The sequence below is a fragment of the Haliotis cracherodii genome, unplaced genomic scaffold (assembly GCF_022045235.1).
Source record: "Haliotis cracherodii isolate W230 unplaced genomic scaffold, xgHalCrac1.p SCAF_17, whole genome shotgun sequence".
Classification (NCBI taxonomy): Eukaryota; Metazoa; Mollusca; class Gastropoda; order Lepetellida; family Haliotidae; genus Haliotis; species Haliotis cracherodii.
The window spans coordinates 2,737,684-2,755,783 of NW_027266272.1; the positions used below are offsets into that span (position 1 = coordinate 2,737,684).

At 39.1% G+C, this 18,100-nt stretch overlaps 1 protein-coding gene across 7 annotated transcripts in view; it reads right to left on the reverse strand.

Moving 5' to 3' along the window:
* Positions 1-18,100, reverse strand: part of LOC139464829 (dnaJ homolog subfamily B member 6-like) — a 68,387-nt gene that overhangs the window by 24,442 nt on the left and 25,845 nt on the right. The window contains exon 1 of one of the 7 annotated variants that reach the window (XM_071246356.1): positions 4,831-4,960. The exons of the other annotated variants lie outside the window; for them this stretch is intronic. The gene's annotated coding sequence lies outside the window, so the exon portion shown is untranslated. Of the gene's footprint in view, positions 1-4,830; positions 4,961-18,100 lie in introns of those variants that run through there. 7 annotated transcript variants of the gene reach the window in all.

Genomic DNA, 18,100 nt, shown 5'->3' on the forward strand with positions numbered 1-18,100 from the left:
GATACATATATGTATCAAACAATCAGATCATGGGTACACTGAAGTTAACGGAAGCTTTATCTTTACTGAAACATATACAGTCAAAAGGAATGTGTGCATCGTCAGAGAGAAATGCGACATTAGCTACTTGTAGCGTAACCACTGAGCTATAGTGAGTTTTTGTCATTAAACAGTTTATCACATATCTAATCACGAGTCCGAGTAGTACAGTGGGTACCCGGGTCCTACACAGGACCCACCCGACCCGAGTATCCGAGTTACCCCTCCCAGCGTGTGGTGAATATCTTTACATGCATCACCATTTAATGAAGCCAGGTCTGACATGGAATTGAGGAGGTTTTGTTTGTTTGTTGTTCGCATGCTGCAGTCAACACTTTTCCAGTCAAATGACAGTGACCTGTAGTTAATAGTGTCTGGTCCAGACAAATCAGTGATTGATATCATGAGCAATAATGAGCAACGTCACACTGTCAGAGCATCAATGGCATGCTATAGGTAAAGTCACCAAGCATGACCATGCAGACCTACCTGGGTGCCGCTGTACAAAACAACTTAGTGCTATGACTGCCTATGTTAAAGTATGGCAATCAGGTCATGTCTTTTGACTTTTGATTTAGAACTGATTCTAACCTGGAAACCCCACAGGGGTTGAGAGGAACAAACATCAGAAAACAAAACAGAGGTCATACTGTAACCTGACCTTGTCCCACAATGACTTATTCAACTTCATCATGTTTATTATGTTTGTTGATCAGAGCCTGGAAGATCTTTTCTGATGCTATTCCAACATTTTGGCATTTATGCTTTTATGATACATAGCATATATTGTCCCTTATCATGATCATGCCTGTTTTATATTCATTAATATGATTAAAGTCAAGCTATCTTCATACATGGCATAATTCATTTCATATAGACCCTCATCACAGTTCCTACAACATGTACAACATGTACAATGCATGACCTGACAATCACCCATCATGCCTATTAATGTCCATAACTTAACAACCATACCTGCCACATTGATCGTTGATCTACAGCATGTACATATGGACAGATGTCAACATATCAAAATTATTTGAATTCATAATGTCATAGTCTAAGGTTCTAAACTAAGTGACCCTGGCTGGGAAGCACATAAGAAAACAATAATTAATTTGACACAAGTTGGCATTTTTTCTAAAGTTCTTAGCAGGTAGGTTCCTAGATGAAAGTATTGTTCCTATCACTGCTCTTAATGCAATAATGTAAAATTCACATTTAACCCCCTCTCTCTTAACTAGTGAATTTCAAGTCCCCAGAGCAAACCATATCATTAGTTATAACCGTATTAACCTGAACAAGATAAATTGGGGAATGTTTGATTCCAAATTGGGAATTTGTACTGACATTTCTTGCAGACATGAAGCCGACTATGGCTCTGAGCAGGTCTATATATATCCCTGAGAACATTCAATTGCAACAACACATATCAGTAAGCCAACTACCCCATCTGCCTGTAAGCTAGATTCATGCAACATCTGTGTCACTATCTGACTTGGGAATATAAACAGTTATACCACACTCTGGCACACTATCGACATTACAGCTGATATATAAAAGACAACACCACTGCACTGATAAATAGTTATAAATAGCTCATTAACAAACACTTCCTGGTTTCTCCACAACAGGTCGTTTCCTTTTCAAATCAACATATGGCACTACAGATAAGAGTGTGTTTGTAGCAAACAATATGAATCTTGATACACACTATATATAAAAAAAATAATCAACATTTGAACCCAACATGTCCTGCAGGGCAAGTAGATAACTGTAGTCGTCCTGCAATATTTACACTTGCCCTGTTAAATTTCATGAAGTTTTATGTTCTCAGGTATTATTTATGGCAGACAGTACAAAATAATTCCTCATCATCTACGTTCATCTCCAGCTATTCAAACTCGCTCAACCATGCATCTTGCACAGTTCGTTTTCCTTTTTTACAGTCATACTGTTTTTGATAAATTTTCCTTTTTTCGGCCTGTGTGTTAATTAAATTAGTTTTTTTCACATCAATCTTTCCACCCCCGATCAAAAACTCAAAAGCTGTTCACTATTGCTTCGACATTTGAGCGTCAGTAACAAGTCGCTTACAACAAAAATAAAAAATATAATTTCTGGACCAGATAATCCAGTGATTGATATTAAGAGCACCAATCCACACAATGGAGACACAATTATACGCACTCAACCAAATCACCGAGCCCGTTTTACCCAATGCATTTAGTCAGCTCTTATCATGCTTATGATCAGCATACTGGGGACCAATTCCAACCCCAAATCCTCCTTGGAGGCCATGTTGAGCAACCTTGCACATACCATTGAAAAACCTTATATATGACATACATGCTTCTCATATTGCAGGTGTTGTCTTGTATGCATACATGACCTCTAGGATGTAATGACACTTGTATCATGGCACATAGTGTCAGAGAGACCTGAAACAGCACCCTGTGATATAGATCTAGTGGTGAGTAGGTGAAGGCTCAGGGGACAACAGATTCTGAGAACCACATAGCAAGCTTACCATGGTTAGAGTTGATTTGGATTTTCATGAGTCTGCATAAAAGCTCTGCTACCTAATGGTAAAAGTGGTAGTCCACACCGAAATGCCACCAATCATTCCTGTAGTTTACTGGTCTTGGACCAGATATATATATATATAGACCAGCTATATATATATATATATATATATATATATATATATATATATATATATATATATATATATATATATATATATATATATATATATTAATTTGTGGGGAATCGAAACAGGATTTTGGTGTGAGGGGCAGATACTTCATCACGGGGCTGCCTCATGATCGATCTGGAGTAAGTATGATAGTCTAGGCTCAGTCATGTCAGTGCCTTCTTCAGATAAACCAATACCACATAATATAGAGTCCACTTAACCTATTGAGAAGTAGGATCCTGTTGTTAATGTTAGTCAGCTAAGTCCAGCTTCTGCCTATTCAAGCCTGAGAGCATGGTATACATGGTACAATCACTGGCCGTTGGGAGCAAACACAAGTCAGGGTGGACAAATCCCATATCAGCCTCTGGCAGATTTCCAAATTCTGTCTAAATGCAAACTTTTGTTTAACCTCTCATGTAACTGATATTTGCTTACAGTGTTTTACTTCAGTACTTTCAGAGTCGACAACTGTATTTTTATGCAAAATAATTGCCATGTTATTTACCCTTGACTGTACATTCTAATTGATGACATTGTATGACAACTGGAGCAGTATTGACTCAAGTCTTTACTTGTTTACAAATCCAGCTGTACACATTCTGTGAAATAAATATGTTTAAAACAAACCATTGCCATAGTTCAGTATAATGATCTTGACACGGGAACTTGCATTGTTTGTGGACCATGGTCAAAGGATTTTTACAATCTAGTTACGCCTTTAATAGGGTCAAATAATATAGAAAAAACAAATCATGGAATTATTTCTAATTCTATCTAGCATGTCTGGAACATCCATTCAATATCAACCAGCGTTAGAAATTGGCACTAGTCCTATAGTCCTTACCAAACTGCCCAATAGTAAAGGTATCCTAAGGACTGGTAGAAATTGGCCTATTTTAAGGGTTTTGCTGTATGTTATCATTATAAGGACTAGTGGACAAAAACTGTTAGTTTCTAAACCTGTCAACATTCTAATACGAGATGGAGGCATGTACAAATTAGTGGTTGGATGAAAAAGATGGCTTACACACCACAGATAAGAACACATTTAAGTACCGGGGTATCGTGATACATATCGGATCGTGAGCAAGGTATCGTGATACGTATCGGATCGCACAGTTGGAGTATCGTCCCAGTCTTGGTACACATGGTCCAGCAAGTGAGTGAGTATGTTGTTAAGCTGCTTTCAGCAATATTCCAGCAATATCACGGCGGGGGACATGAGAAATGGGCTTCACACATTGTACCCATGTCGGGAATCGAACCTGGGTCTTCGGCGTGGTCCAGCAAAGCCTTGTCGATATGGACTGAGTTTCAGTCACTTTGAAATCGCCTGGATTGACCAAATTTTGGGATTAATAAACCATGGGAGTGTTGTAATGTCCATTTGATTCCATTCAGATAGGCCACACAATGGGACGAATGTCTGTGTTAGAGTATTGAAGTCATGATCATCTTAGTGCAAAGATTGCTTTATTGTATCCAACCCAGGACAAACAGGAATTCACAGCATACATGGTATATGTAGTACACTACAGCCTTACTCTGTAACAACTGTGTCCTAGTGCTGACAATATGTATCTCTTGACAATGTGATGATACAACACCAAGGGCGAGCAAGACTCAGTCAAATGTTCCAGTTTGTATCAGCAAAGGAACAATTTTCATGTGTTTGGCCAGGCACTAATGGAAGTGAAAGTCATGACAAATGAACACAAGTGCATTCATATTTGCAGTGTTCAAAATTAAAGGGGTCGCTGGTGTCCTTGTGATTTGTCCCTTTAGCATGTTTAGTATTTGAATCTAGAGAACCCTAAATCTCACACATTCAACATCAGGTTATGACAAGGACCACTTGACATTCAGGTTAATTTTCGAACACTGATTGTACAACTAAAGAGCTGCATTACATTTGCTCCATGTCCAGTAATAATATTGATGTTACTCAACACATACAAACCAGCCCGTAGAACTATCTCCTGGTAATTCACCAGCAACATGAAACAGCCAGACATACGTCTATCAATATCCATCACAACTATTGTTGCTAATCCATTGTGATGCGACAACAGCAAATTTGCCCAACCAACCTGACGTTGTTTTCACAGGAACTGCATGCAGTCAAATGTCACAGTGAACTAGAGTACACTACACCCTCCAGAAGTTTCTCACTGTAGATAGAATAACTCTTCAATACACCACCAGCACACTACTACATATCTCACAGTTGATCTGTCACCAGGGAATACGCAGTATATCTACCTGTTGGTGGGTCAGCCAGTATCAGAGTGCTCTACACATGGTATGTACAACATACCAGGCTTAGTCACAGCTGGAGGAATCAATATTTATCTCACAGCCTCAATCACACTGCCTCATCAATTGTGATAACCTTATATCATCTTTACAAGTTCAAAATAGGGCTTGGGGATGATTTTCCTGTGTCAGTGTTGGCATGACAAGTTTCAACAGCCACAAACCAGCCCTTCAAAAATGTACACAATTTAGCAGGATTAGAAAATATGAGGATCCAGGGGCGATTGATGCGGCTGTATTTGAATAACTAGGAACCCCGTAAAGTTTTAAAATTTAACAAAAACAAACATGCTTAATCTTTAATATTGCTTATGAACACATGTTTCTGTTAACACACATCTAGTCTCACAACATGAACAAAGAAACATAAACATGATAAATACGATAGGTTCATATCTCAAACATCATGGAGATATGTAACCTATTTTCACACAAAATACACACAGATATCACACGTTCCCCTCAAAGCCTCATAATTAATCTACCACATATAGGTATAGGTCAACCTCATATCTGTCCCTCCAATAACCTAGAGAGTATGTGTGCCTCCTTCCTCTACGCCCACTTCTCTAGTGTTTGATAACAACACTGTAAACACACCAGTCAGCCTAAATGAACTAGTTTCTATCTCAAAGAGAGACCAAGTTCAGGAAAAAATCCTAGCAAATTTCATTCAAGTCATTCAAACAAAACTCCTATTGTCTGCTAGCTCCCATATATGTGGCAGTGGTGGAAACTATGCATGAAAGTCAAGGGGTCCTTGTCATAACCCCATTGTGGAAAGGTAATAATTTTTGGGCTCCATATATCCCAATATATAAGATAGCTACACAATAAATTGCAAAGAGCGAAGCGTGGTTTATTTCACGAGAAAACATTGTCCTGTCATGATGTCTCTTGTGGAGATTCAAATATACGCTCCATCGGAATGACGTCATATTTTGGACGTTATTTCTTAAATCAAGTACCATGCATCAAATCTCAATGACCACCAGGATCCCCCTTAATTTCTATAACTGATGCTGTATATTAGTCTATCAGTTAATGATTACCTCAGTCACCAAGAGACAATCTCTAACTGAGGACAACACATACCACTAATTACAACATCTAGAGCATGGATCTCCTCTGAACATGCCAGATGATTACTATTGATGTCCTCACATATCAGATGCATGTAGTGAACATATCAGATGCATGTAGTGAAAGGCACTGGCTCTCATTTGTCTAATTCAACCATGGACAATAATTAAGAAGTGAGAAGTTTGCTTGTTGTTTAATGCCGCAGTCAGCAATATTCCAGCTATGTGACACTGGTCTGTACATAATCAAGTCTAGGCCAGACAAACCAGTGATCGATCTCGTGAACACGACCTATGTCACTGGTGTACAGTACATACAGCTTACAATTACATGTAGTGAACAGGTGAACTATCATTTCTCTGATTCTTTCACTAAGCAATTAACATGATTACCAAGCGACAAAATATGGTTTGTTTGTCTTTTAACACCTCACTCAGCAATATTCTAGCTATGGGACAGTGGCCTGTACACAATTGTCTTGCCCAGACAATCCAGTGATCAATATTGTGAGCAACGATACACAGTCAGGGGTATGATGATACGCAATCAATAGCGTCACCAAGCCTGATCATATGATCTTTAAGTTGCCTCCTACAGCAAACATAGGATGCTAGGGATATATTTTAGCCCGGAATCCACACAGGCGGATGACTTCCTATTGAGAAACTTACATTTAACATACATGATGTGAAGGGCTATCACTTCTTGGATTCTCTCAAATAAATAATTACCGGTTGAGAAATGATGGATTAATATAACATGCATCATGCGCTTTACTGTTCCATTGTACTGTTAAGTATCTTATTGTTTTATTGTGCAGCATGCTCTTCAGATGTTTAATGAAAGTGTAACTGTTTCTCGTCGCTGTGTCTGTTTGTGGCTGAAATATTGCAGATGTCAAATACTATCTCACTCACTATCACAATACCCTGATATGGACCCTGTAACCATAGTTACCATACTGAACCAACCAAAACAAACACGCTGTCATGGTAGTGAGTCACAACAATTAGAGCATTTCCTAGTACTGCACTGACATGAACTTAACGAGCCATTGATTAAATTTTACCTTATGCTGCAACCAGTAATATGTGAATAACTGGATCGGGTGACTTGGTTGATGCATGTCATTGTATCCCTGTTGCGAAGATCAATGCTCATAATGTCAATCGCTACATTGTCTGGTCCAGACTCAATTATTTACAGATTAAGCCTGCCGTCATATAATGCGGAATTAAACAACAAGACTTCGTGTCTATAGTGTCTAGGACGGGTAACCCTGTTGCTAACGAACATGATCAAAGCCACTGCGGCACCGCGGTCCGAGATTTGCGACACTAGTCCCATGACTCAGTCTAGTAAAATTCTTTTCGGTCCAGGAAGTCCAACTAACAATAATTCATATAACACAAAATTCTACTGAAAATGATGCTGATACAGTGATAGCAGTGTTTGGGAAAGTAGTCTTAAAAGTTTAAGACTGTTCGAGTCTTCGAAATTCACGCTAGTTCACTAGCTAGAGACTACTAAATTGAGCTTAGGACAACTAAAAATCCAAAGATGGTTATAAGTCCTCAATGCCTGTTAACATTTGTGGCTGTGCTTGTTGTACATGTCAGTCCAGCAGCACTAGCTACTAACCCAGGACTAGTGACATACATTTGCACTGGTCTTCGTGACACCACTTGTGTATATGTTTAGGAAAGCCATGCTAGTAAATTGGCAAAAGCTTTATGGCTGATGACTTTCCCAGATGAATTTTTCCTTATGTCTTTTCATCAGATTGGGCAGATTACAGACCAACAGAAAAGCACTCCACCTCCCCCCTGTATTCCCACTAAACTAATAATACATGAAAGTTGAAATGAAATTCGAAATTCTTAAACATGGTAAACAAAATATTTTCGCTGGGGGGAAGAATAATTTCAACACCAAAGTCATCACTTGTATCTAAATGCCAGACTCGATGATTTAACTCGATGCATGGTTGAAGGCCGCCTACCTGCAGTGATTCTCAGAGAGATAGTAGCAGTCTAAGAACTACCGGTAGGTGACTAGTGGTCACATCTGACACTGCCTGTGAGAACTCACTCTATCTTTTGTAGCAGATTTACTCCTCATATTGCTCACTGTATGAGCTATTGAAAGCTAACCCTACCAGACGGAAAGACATTTTGAACATTCTCCTGAGTCAGACAAGTAGCTTAAGTCACAATGAACGTCTGGCTTGTTCAACAGGACCAGTACAAGAGTACTTATGAGCCAAGAGTGAGTGAGTGAGTGAGTGAGTGGGTGTTGGGTGAGTGAGTGAGAGAGTGAGTGAATGAGTGAGTGAGTGAGTGGGTGAGTGGGTGAGTGGGTGTTGGGTGGGTGATTGAGTGAGTGAGTGAGTGAGTGAGTGAGTGAGTGAGTGAGTGAGGTTTTATGTCCTTTTTTAGCAATATCATGGTGACAAGAACACCAGAAACGGCTAGCCCAGGATGCTGATGAAGCATCACTACACTCCACACCTCCAAGGAGCATCACACCCAGACTGATGACTGGAAAGATGAGCATCTGACAAGTCAGCTGCACAGCTGGGTAAACATGACTAGGTACATTACCACTGCCCCAGCCACTCATCAATACACTCAGCATCTGGCCTCCATGCACAGTATTTATGCCACATCCATGTACACAGACAACCCTTACTACACGGACAACCCTTACAGGCATAGAAACAAGTCGAGATGGGATCAGGATTTCATCATCATAACTTGGGTTGTTACAATCCACTTTGTGGAGATACAATACCTCATGATACATCTCAATAGTGGGGACACAAGAAACTACACTGTAACAGTAAACTACGGTTATAACGAAAAATATGTTTGTATTTATCCGACAGTTCGTTATAAGCGTGTTTGTTATAAACGTTGTTTACTGTAATTACTGTTTTTTCTTGAGTACAGTAAGGTAATTGTTTTCTCTGCATTCAAAACAATGCCTAGCATACAGTACATTCAGATTTCATTGACCATGTTTGTTATCTCCTGTTTGTTCACCTGAAACGATACGACGTAGTCTTTCCCTGCGCACTAAACATGAACTGGCAAGTTTTCCCGAAACTTGTACCCAAGAATGGAGGCTGTGCATTTATGATACACAAGTGTGCACTTTACTAAGGAAAATGCATTACAGTAAACTACGGATATAACACCTCAAAGTGACCATTATTTTAAGTTTGTTATAACCGCAGTTCATTATAAGCATCTATAAATTGATACAGCAAATGGATGGGATGAAAAAAGTTCGTTATATCCGTCAGTTTGTTATAAGCGAGTTCGTTATAAACATAGTTAACTGTATTATGACATCCGTGTCTTAAAAATGTGAGTCAGGAGGCAATATATTTTTAATGTTATATATGTTTGTACATTCACTAGGAATTAAATTTAGGTTGCACTAGTCAGCAAATATGATCTGCAACAGAATTGCCATCTTTCTAATGGAAAAAGTCCACAGGAAGACCTGACCAGTTCTTCCTGAATTCCACTAACCTGAGACAAGTAAATGTATATTAATTTTGCATTAAATTATTACTCAATCATAAAAGTGAAAGTGAAAGTTAACCCAACAAATGCAACTTTTTAAATAATATTTTCCTGGTTCTTATATAACCGGTAATTAAAGAGGTTATCATAAAGAGAGATGAAATATCAGCCTGTGACGCCCATGTTATTACTCAGTCAATTATGACTATGATGCATGGGTTTTAACATGTTTAATTCTGGGGTTTTCTTAAATGAGATGACAGGAAGCAGCAACATTTAATATATGTCCTAGCTGAAAGAGAAATAAATGACATGGCAGGATGGTTTTCTACTCTACCTCATATTAACATCACATCTCCTGGAGATATGCAAATTGGTGGCAAGGGTCAAGGAATTATTGACATAATTATTTTATTCATGATCATGCTATTCTGGTCGATCATTGAATTTCTAATTGAACAAGTTTTCTCAAAATGCTGGTGCCTTACATAAAAAAATGTAATGATCAGGTTTTTGCATGATGAAGAATAGGTCTTCAGCAACCCATGCTTGCCGTAAAAGACGACTATGCTTGCCGTAAGAAGCGATGGGCACTTCAGTGACCAAGTATGTGAAGAGCTGGGTTCTGTAGTGTATGACATTTGGTATTGTGACTTCTATTCTTCTGTCTAACCAAGGAAGTCTACTAGCCCAAATAGTGCTAACATATAGCAACATCCCCCAAAATGTTTGAAATTCTACCAGCCCTTAGGATACCTTTACCATTGGTAAAACGGCATCAGGCTTGAGGGCTAGTGCTAAATTTCTATCCCTGTAGACCCGTGAAGATTCCGGGATAGAATAGGTCTTCAGCAACCCATGCTTGCCGTAAAAGGTGACTATGCTTGTCATAAGAGGCGACTAACGGGATCGGGTGGTCAGGCTCGCTGACTTGGTTGATGCATGTCATCGTATCCCATTTGCATGGATTGATGCTCATGATGTCAATCACTGTATTGTCTGGTCCAGACTTTATTATTTACAGACACTTGTCATATAGATGGAAAATTGCTGAGTGCGGCGTTAAACAAGAACAAGAACAAACAACAACAAAAAGAAGCATAATTGTCATGGTTTTCATCCTAGGAAAAACACTACAATGAAACTGTATCAATGCTTTGAAGGCCATTGTTACATCATTGGTTGCCATGACGTCACAATCATCACTAATCTATCTGCCCCTGAAGCTGGTTAGCTATACTATTTACATCCAAACACAGGTTAATAATGCTTATGTTTCATTTCAAAACCCTGGAGGCCCCACTCCACAAAGTTATCTTAGTGCTACTACTATTGCAAGTCTATGTTAAAACTCGTTATTTCTGTTTGCAAACTAAAAATGTTGGCAAGTCTGGGATGTTTTTAACATTTATCAACTGGTCTTGATATATTTGTTCTGGGAAGACACAAGGGTGAGATTCTCTATTTTCAAACTGAAAAAGTTGAAATAATTTGGGGTGATAAATAGAATCTCACCCTTGTGTCCTTTGATATGAAATATATCAACTAGAATCAATAAAAGTGTAAAACTCAGAGGCTCTCTCTATATCATCAACATGATCAAAAAGCTGCTCTCAAACCTGTTGCCATACGAGATTGAGTAAATATAAAGCACATGTAGCGTACACATACCTTGTGATCTACGATCAAACATCAACAGTATCAAACAGGTTCCATGAAGTCAACATTGCCAAAGTTTTGTTCGCTGTAGAACTTGTTGTAGCCACGCATACCTGTACACTTTTCACTAAAGACATGTAATCCCCCACGACATACAGCTTGAATGGAACTGGAGCACGTCTATTTACATCATATGTACATGTTACTAACAATAGAACCTCATAGAACCTCACACATTATGGCAATACTCGCTGGCCTTGTTAGATGAGAACTCACTGTATATACACAACTGAATTCCCATTCAGGGAGAGACAGATCTCGTTACATTGATTTGTTTGGAACAGTTAAACCTCATTTTCTACATTTACTTCCAATTTTCCTACAAAATAAAACCTATTTTCACTTAGAAATGCTACATACTAATGTCATTATATAATATTGATAATCATTATGGTAATCGCTTCTTTCTCCTCAAAAAGAACAAAAATATTCATTCAAGGGAGCTTGGGACAGCTCTCTTTACTTACTTCAGGCAATGAATGAATGCTTGTCAGTGTTAGAAATTGGCACTAGTCCTATAGTCCTTACCAAACTGCCCAATAGTAAAGGTATCCTTAGGACTAGTAGAAATTGGCCTATCTTAAGGGTTTTGCTATATGTTATCATTATAAGGACTAGTGGACAAAAACTGTTAGCTTCTAACCCTGCTTGTTTGTTTGTTTATTTGTTGTTTTACGCCGCACTAAGCAATATTCCCATATACATAACGGCTGTCTGTGAAAAATCGAGTCTGGACCAGACCATCCAGTGATTGAGATCATGAGCATCGATCCATGCAATTGGAAAGTGCAACTCTGAACCCATCTGACAAACCACGGTTCATAATCAGCACAAATGTGGGATTCAAAAACCTAAGAGCAGATGCTGGCACAACTAAGGTAAGCAACCCTGTACTGCAAAATCCAGTGCCTGTTGTTGGGATGAGGAGTACAATGCACAACCATGGTGGCAAGTTAATCTGTTGGACAATTTATACATGATTTGGCGTTGGAAATAATTGAGTAGAATCTGAAATCAAATTAACTACTCAACTTTTTGAGAGGATACATTTCCTTCTGACACATCCGCCACTTGTTTATCTCATGGATTCAATGCACACAAGAATTTAACCAAAACACCAAATAACAGAGTGTCTACTAACCTTTGGACACATGGTCTGGGCTTCCTGACAAGTTAAATTGTAGAAACAACAGACCTTCACATTTTCACACCCTTTTGCTGGAACAATTCACCAAATTTACGTAAAAATATCAGCACATCGCTGTACAGTAACTTTGTGTCATAACTGAGCATCCAATATCATATCGCATGATCAATATGTCCTAATACATGTCATAACTTAGATGTATATATACTCATGGGTTACAACTGGACATGTTACATCAGTATAGTTACAACATTAAATCAGTTGTTCAATTCTAATTACCTGATGGTGTATACAGCATGTACAGTGTTAGTGTAAACACTAAAGCTTACTCAAATCCCTTTAGGGAGCAGTCGAGTAGAAAATGAGTTCTCAGTTGATCTACATCATTAACAACTGGTAGACAATCAAAGTTGTGTTTAACTTGCTTACAGGACTTTGATCAATTTAGCTGGGACAGCCAAATAACCCGAGCCTAGCTCCCCTTTAACACAGTATCAATAGTGTGTGAGTGAGTGACTTGGGTTTAACACCATTTGGAATGGTATTCCAGTTACATCATGGCGTATTAGTTTGATGTGGAAGGAAAGCCCGAAGTGATGCAGGTCTGAGACATTTACCAGTTTGGTAAAAAACAAATGAGCATGGGTTTGGTGATGACAAACCTAGAGATACAATCAGGGCGAACTCAGATTTGAATCCACAATCACAGGTTACTGGCGTGCTCAGGGGACGCAACTCTTCACAGCGAATCGCAGCGCCTTAGACGACTGTGCAACCCATGCACCCACAGTATCATTACATCCCTGCCATGTATTGGTGAGGCTGGGTACGTACGTGAGCCATGACGTGCTCACCAGTGGTTTGAAGTGTCCCCGCTATGACAGCTATAACAAGCTTCACTGATCACACGTGACAGCCGGATCTAATGGCCTGATTTTATTACAGGACAGACTGTATGGCTGCTGTCGTCTATTCACTTGTTTAATTGTGCACGGTAGCGACTCGCCTACAACCTTGTTCAAAGTTTCAAACACATAACCCAGTGTCATTACAACTGTCGCTTGATCCAAACTGAACAGGTCACAAGTTGACACTGTATGTGCCACACAATCATGAAAGCTATATGGAAATATTAATCTAACCAGTGTTGGAATTGAAGCATCAAAGTCAAGGGGATCTTATAGTCCTAACGCTAACAGTTTACATTGAAATACCGCAGCAGAGAATTTCAAGGATCCACTTATTTTGGACACCACTAATCAACATAGACATACTATACGCCAGAAGTTGGCACTAGTCCTATAGTCCTTGTCAAACTGCCTGGTGAGTCCTCCGCATGTATCCCCCTCTAAAATTTATATAATAAAAATGACTGAGTGGCAATGCACAGGGGATGTACCTTGGAGGGGGATATGGGCGGAAGTCTTCGAAACAGCTCAATCGTTTAAAAGGTATCATAAGGACTAAAAGATATTTGCCATGTTTAAGGGTTTTGCTATATTTTATCATTAAAAGGTCTGGTGGACTAAAAATATTAGTCTCTATGGCTGACTGAGGCAGAGGGTACACTACAGTATGTAATCTCTAAAAATACATGCATTCAGTACTGTTTTGTTTGTGTTTCACATGAACGTCAAGTCAAGGTTTGTTGAATGGGCACTGTATAAACTAAAATTGAGTTACTGAATAGACATTTCACTTATATGCTAGTGTGTCAGCTTTCTGTTGGCGAACATCCCCATTCCAAAACACAGATAATGAACACTCACCATGCTGTTGAAACATCAAGTATGGGTATGGTCCTAGACTAGTACAAGTCTCTAAGGCAATAATTATAAATTTAAATAATAATTTCAAGATTATATACATAAAAAGAAAACATCGTCCCTGTAAGAGACTGGCACCTGCTTATCTGGCTTGTTTATTTTAAGGAAAGAAGTACAATACACTATGAACTTATCATCCAGTACAGCCATGGAGCAAGGCTAGCATGGTGCCGACAGACTAAGAACCATTACTGGGAGAATCTGGGATAAAAACCAATGAATTAATGACCTGCAAACTGCAGACTGTCGTAGACCACGGGGCCACAAATGTTCCCTGGTAAAATGTTTGAGAAACATTCAACCTAGGGGTGCGAAATATCAACATTGTGAACTTGTGTGTGCCTGGACCATGTGGACAAGTAAACAGTGAAATTGAACCTGCCCCAGGACAAATTCTCCTTGTCCAGACTATTGAACCAAACTGTTTCTTTGTCACAAAATCAGTCTCTTACTGCCCTTGTTTTCATGTTGACATTGAGTATCACAATCTTTGATAAATGGGAGCCATGACAGGGGGGAGTGTATTTTAGACAATTATAGCATCAGGATATGCAGGAATGATGAGCCATGACAGGGGGGAGTGTATGTTAGACAATTATAGCATCAGGATATGCAGGAATGATGAGCCATGACAGGGGGGAGTGTATGTTAGACAATTATAGCATCAGGATATGCAGGAATGATGAGCCATGACAGGGGGGAGGGTATTTTAGACAATTATAGCATCAGGATATGCAGGAATGATGAGCCATGACAGGGGGGAGTGTATGTTAGACAATTATAGCATCAGGATATGCAGGAATGATGAGCCATGACAGGGGGGAGGGTATGTTAGACAATTATAGCATCAGGATATGCAGGAATGATGAGCCATGACAGGGGGGAGTGTATGTTAGACAATTATAGCATCAGGATATGCAGGAATGATGAGCCATGACAGGGGGGAGTGTATTTTAGACAATTATAGCATCAGGATATGCAGGAATGATGAGCCATGACAGGGGGGAGTGTATTTTAGACAATTATAGCATCAGGATATGCAGGAATGATGAGCCATGACAGGGGGGAGTGTATGTTAGACAATTATAGCATCAGGATATGCAGGAATGATGAGCCATGACAGGGGGGAGTGTATGTTAGACAATTATAGCATCAGGATATGCAGGAATGATGAGCCATGACAGGGGGGAGTGTATGTTAGACAATTATAGCATCAGGATATGCAGGAATGATGAGCCATGACAGGGGGGAGTGTATGTTAGACAATTATAGCATCAGGATATGCAGGAATGATGAGCCATGACAGGGGGGAGGGTATGTTAGACAATTATAGCATCAGGATATGCAGGAATGATGAGCCATGACAGGGGGGAGGGTATGTTAGACAATTATAGCATCAGGATATGCAGGAATGATGAGCCATGACAGGGGGGAGTGTATTTTAGACAATTATAGCATCAGGATATGCAGGAATGATGAGTAATGTCATAAACATGATGAATCAGTTCATGATTCTCCATGCTTTCTCTACCATGAATAAAAAGTTCATCCATTTCTACTATTCTAGGCCGTAATCAAACAAAAACCAACCCTTTTGAGCAGCTAGTAGAAAATGCTGACTGACACTTTGAGAGATGGTCATGAAAGGGATGGAACATAATTATCTGAAATGACGCCAGCCATGGGAATAAATAAAAGTGTTAGCTTGTAGGTTCACTTACATCAATCTTTCACTGACTCATGGAAACCAGGTGGCTTGCAGGTAATTAAAAGAGACGGAGTCTACAGAACACATTTAGTGTTGATTTCCAGCTGCTCTTCTGGGTGTTAAATTATGTGTTGTGACTAATTGCTGTTCCCTGTATCTTGTGTTCACCCTAAGCAAATGTTAAACCTCACCCGAAACAGCAAATACCTAAACTGAGTCCCTGAAATGTACAACTTTGGGGAACATTTAAAAAAATTTCAAAAGTTTCATGTCACATAAAAATCTTAAATCCCCCTACCCCACCACCCTATGACTTAGTCAAGTTAATGTTGTCATGTCGAACTTTTAGATTTTTAGAAAGAAAAGCCCAGAGAAAAAGTATCATATTTCTCGGAAAGAACAAAATCAATATTTCACTCAAGTGCAATAACACTTTCTGCCAGGAATACTTTCTGCCTGTGTAAATGACCCGAGGATAAAAAATGAAGATCATCATTAAGATACATTATAAACAGAACATTGGAAGTTTCTTGCCAAATAACAGAATTATTTCTTGTGACCTGTGACGCACATGCCTAAAAATATAAACATCAAGCCAATCGATGAAACAAATAACATGTTATTTAACAAGAAAAACAAATATATTTGGTTTTCTTGTTAAATAACATGTTATTTGTTTCATCATTGGATATACCAAATCCATGAAATGTCCAGATAGCACAAACATACCCAACACTGTTCATATTGTCTCAATTAGCACAAAATAAACTGTGAAACAAACATAATTCTGGATATTATTAACTGTGCAACACAGAGACATAACAGTTTATCACCTTACTATCAGGGTTAGAAACTAACAGCTTTTGTCCACTAGTCCTTATAATGATAACATAGCAAAACCCTTAAAATGGGCCAATTTCTACTAGTCCTTAGGATACCTTTACTATTGGGCAGTTTGGTAAGGACTACAGGACTAGTGCCAATTTCTAACACTGAAAGTAGTAATGGTCAATCAGGATCTGTTTCATAGCGAACCCTCGCCCTTTTCGATTGCAGTCTGACCAAAAACCTTTGTTTGTTTGTTTGTTGTCTAACACCGCACTCAGCAATATTCCAGCTATATGACGGCGGTCTGTAAATAATCAAGTCTGGACCAGACAATCCAGTGCTTGATATCATGAGCATCGATCCATGCAATTGGGATCGATGACATGCATCAAACAAGTCAGCGAGCCTGACCACCCAATCCCGCCAAAACCTTTGAATCAACTAGCCCCCTAACTATTCACTTGACTGACATTGTTTTCAGTAGATCTTTGTGGTAATGTATGGACCTATATTCGTAAGGCTTACTAGACTGAAATAAATTTTACTAGACTCGGACTAGGGACTAGCAGCTAAAGTCACAGGCTGTACATTGGCAACACCCACATTCAAAGTACTGTATTTGCCATATTGACAATGACAACTGTATCCTTCAAGAAGTATTTCACAGCTTTAGGAAGATAACAAAATTAGCAGCAAAATCTATCAAAAGCACTCATCCTGTGTGATACGAACTCTTCGAGGTTCCCTTTCTTGTTCCATTCTGACAAATGTCCATTAACCAGAGTCAGACTTCCTTCCTTGCAGATAGTTCAAGAGATTTGATAATAACTTAGAATACCAGCAAGTGGAAGAAGAAGTGATTCACAAGCATGACTGTACACATGGTAGAGCGGGACAGATGGTTCTACTTTTAGTCTACAGCAGAATGTTCTCTCAGAGAATGAGACAATTTCCTAGAGATATGAGAGATGAATGAGCCAAATTACCTCATGTCAGTCATCTTCCTGAGGCAAGGGTGTTAACTGACAGTAAAAGTCCAGTTTCCACCCTTGCCGAACTAGGCAGGAATTATGGAGTTATATCTTGACTAATGGGTCTATGCATAGTCCAATCAAAATCGCATACCGAAATAGACATCCGGTTCGTGTAGATTTTGATCGCAGGATTTGTAAAGCATGTGTTCCGTCAACAGGTATTTTC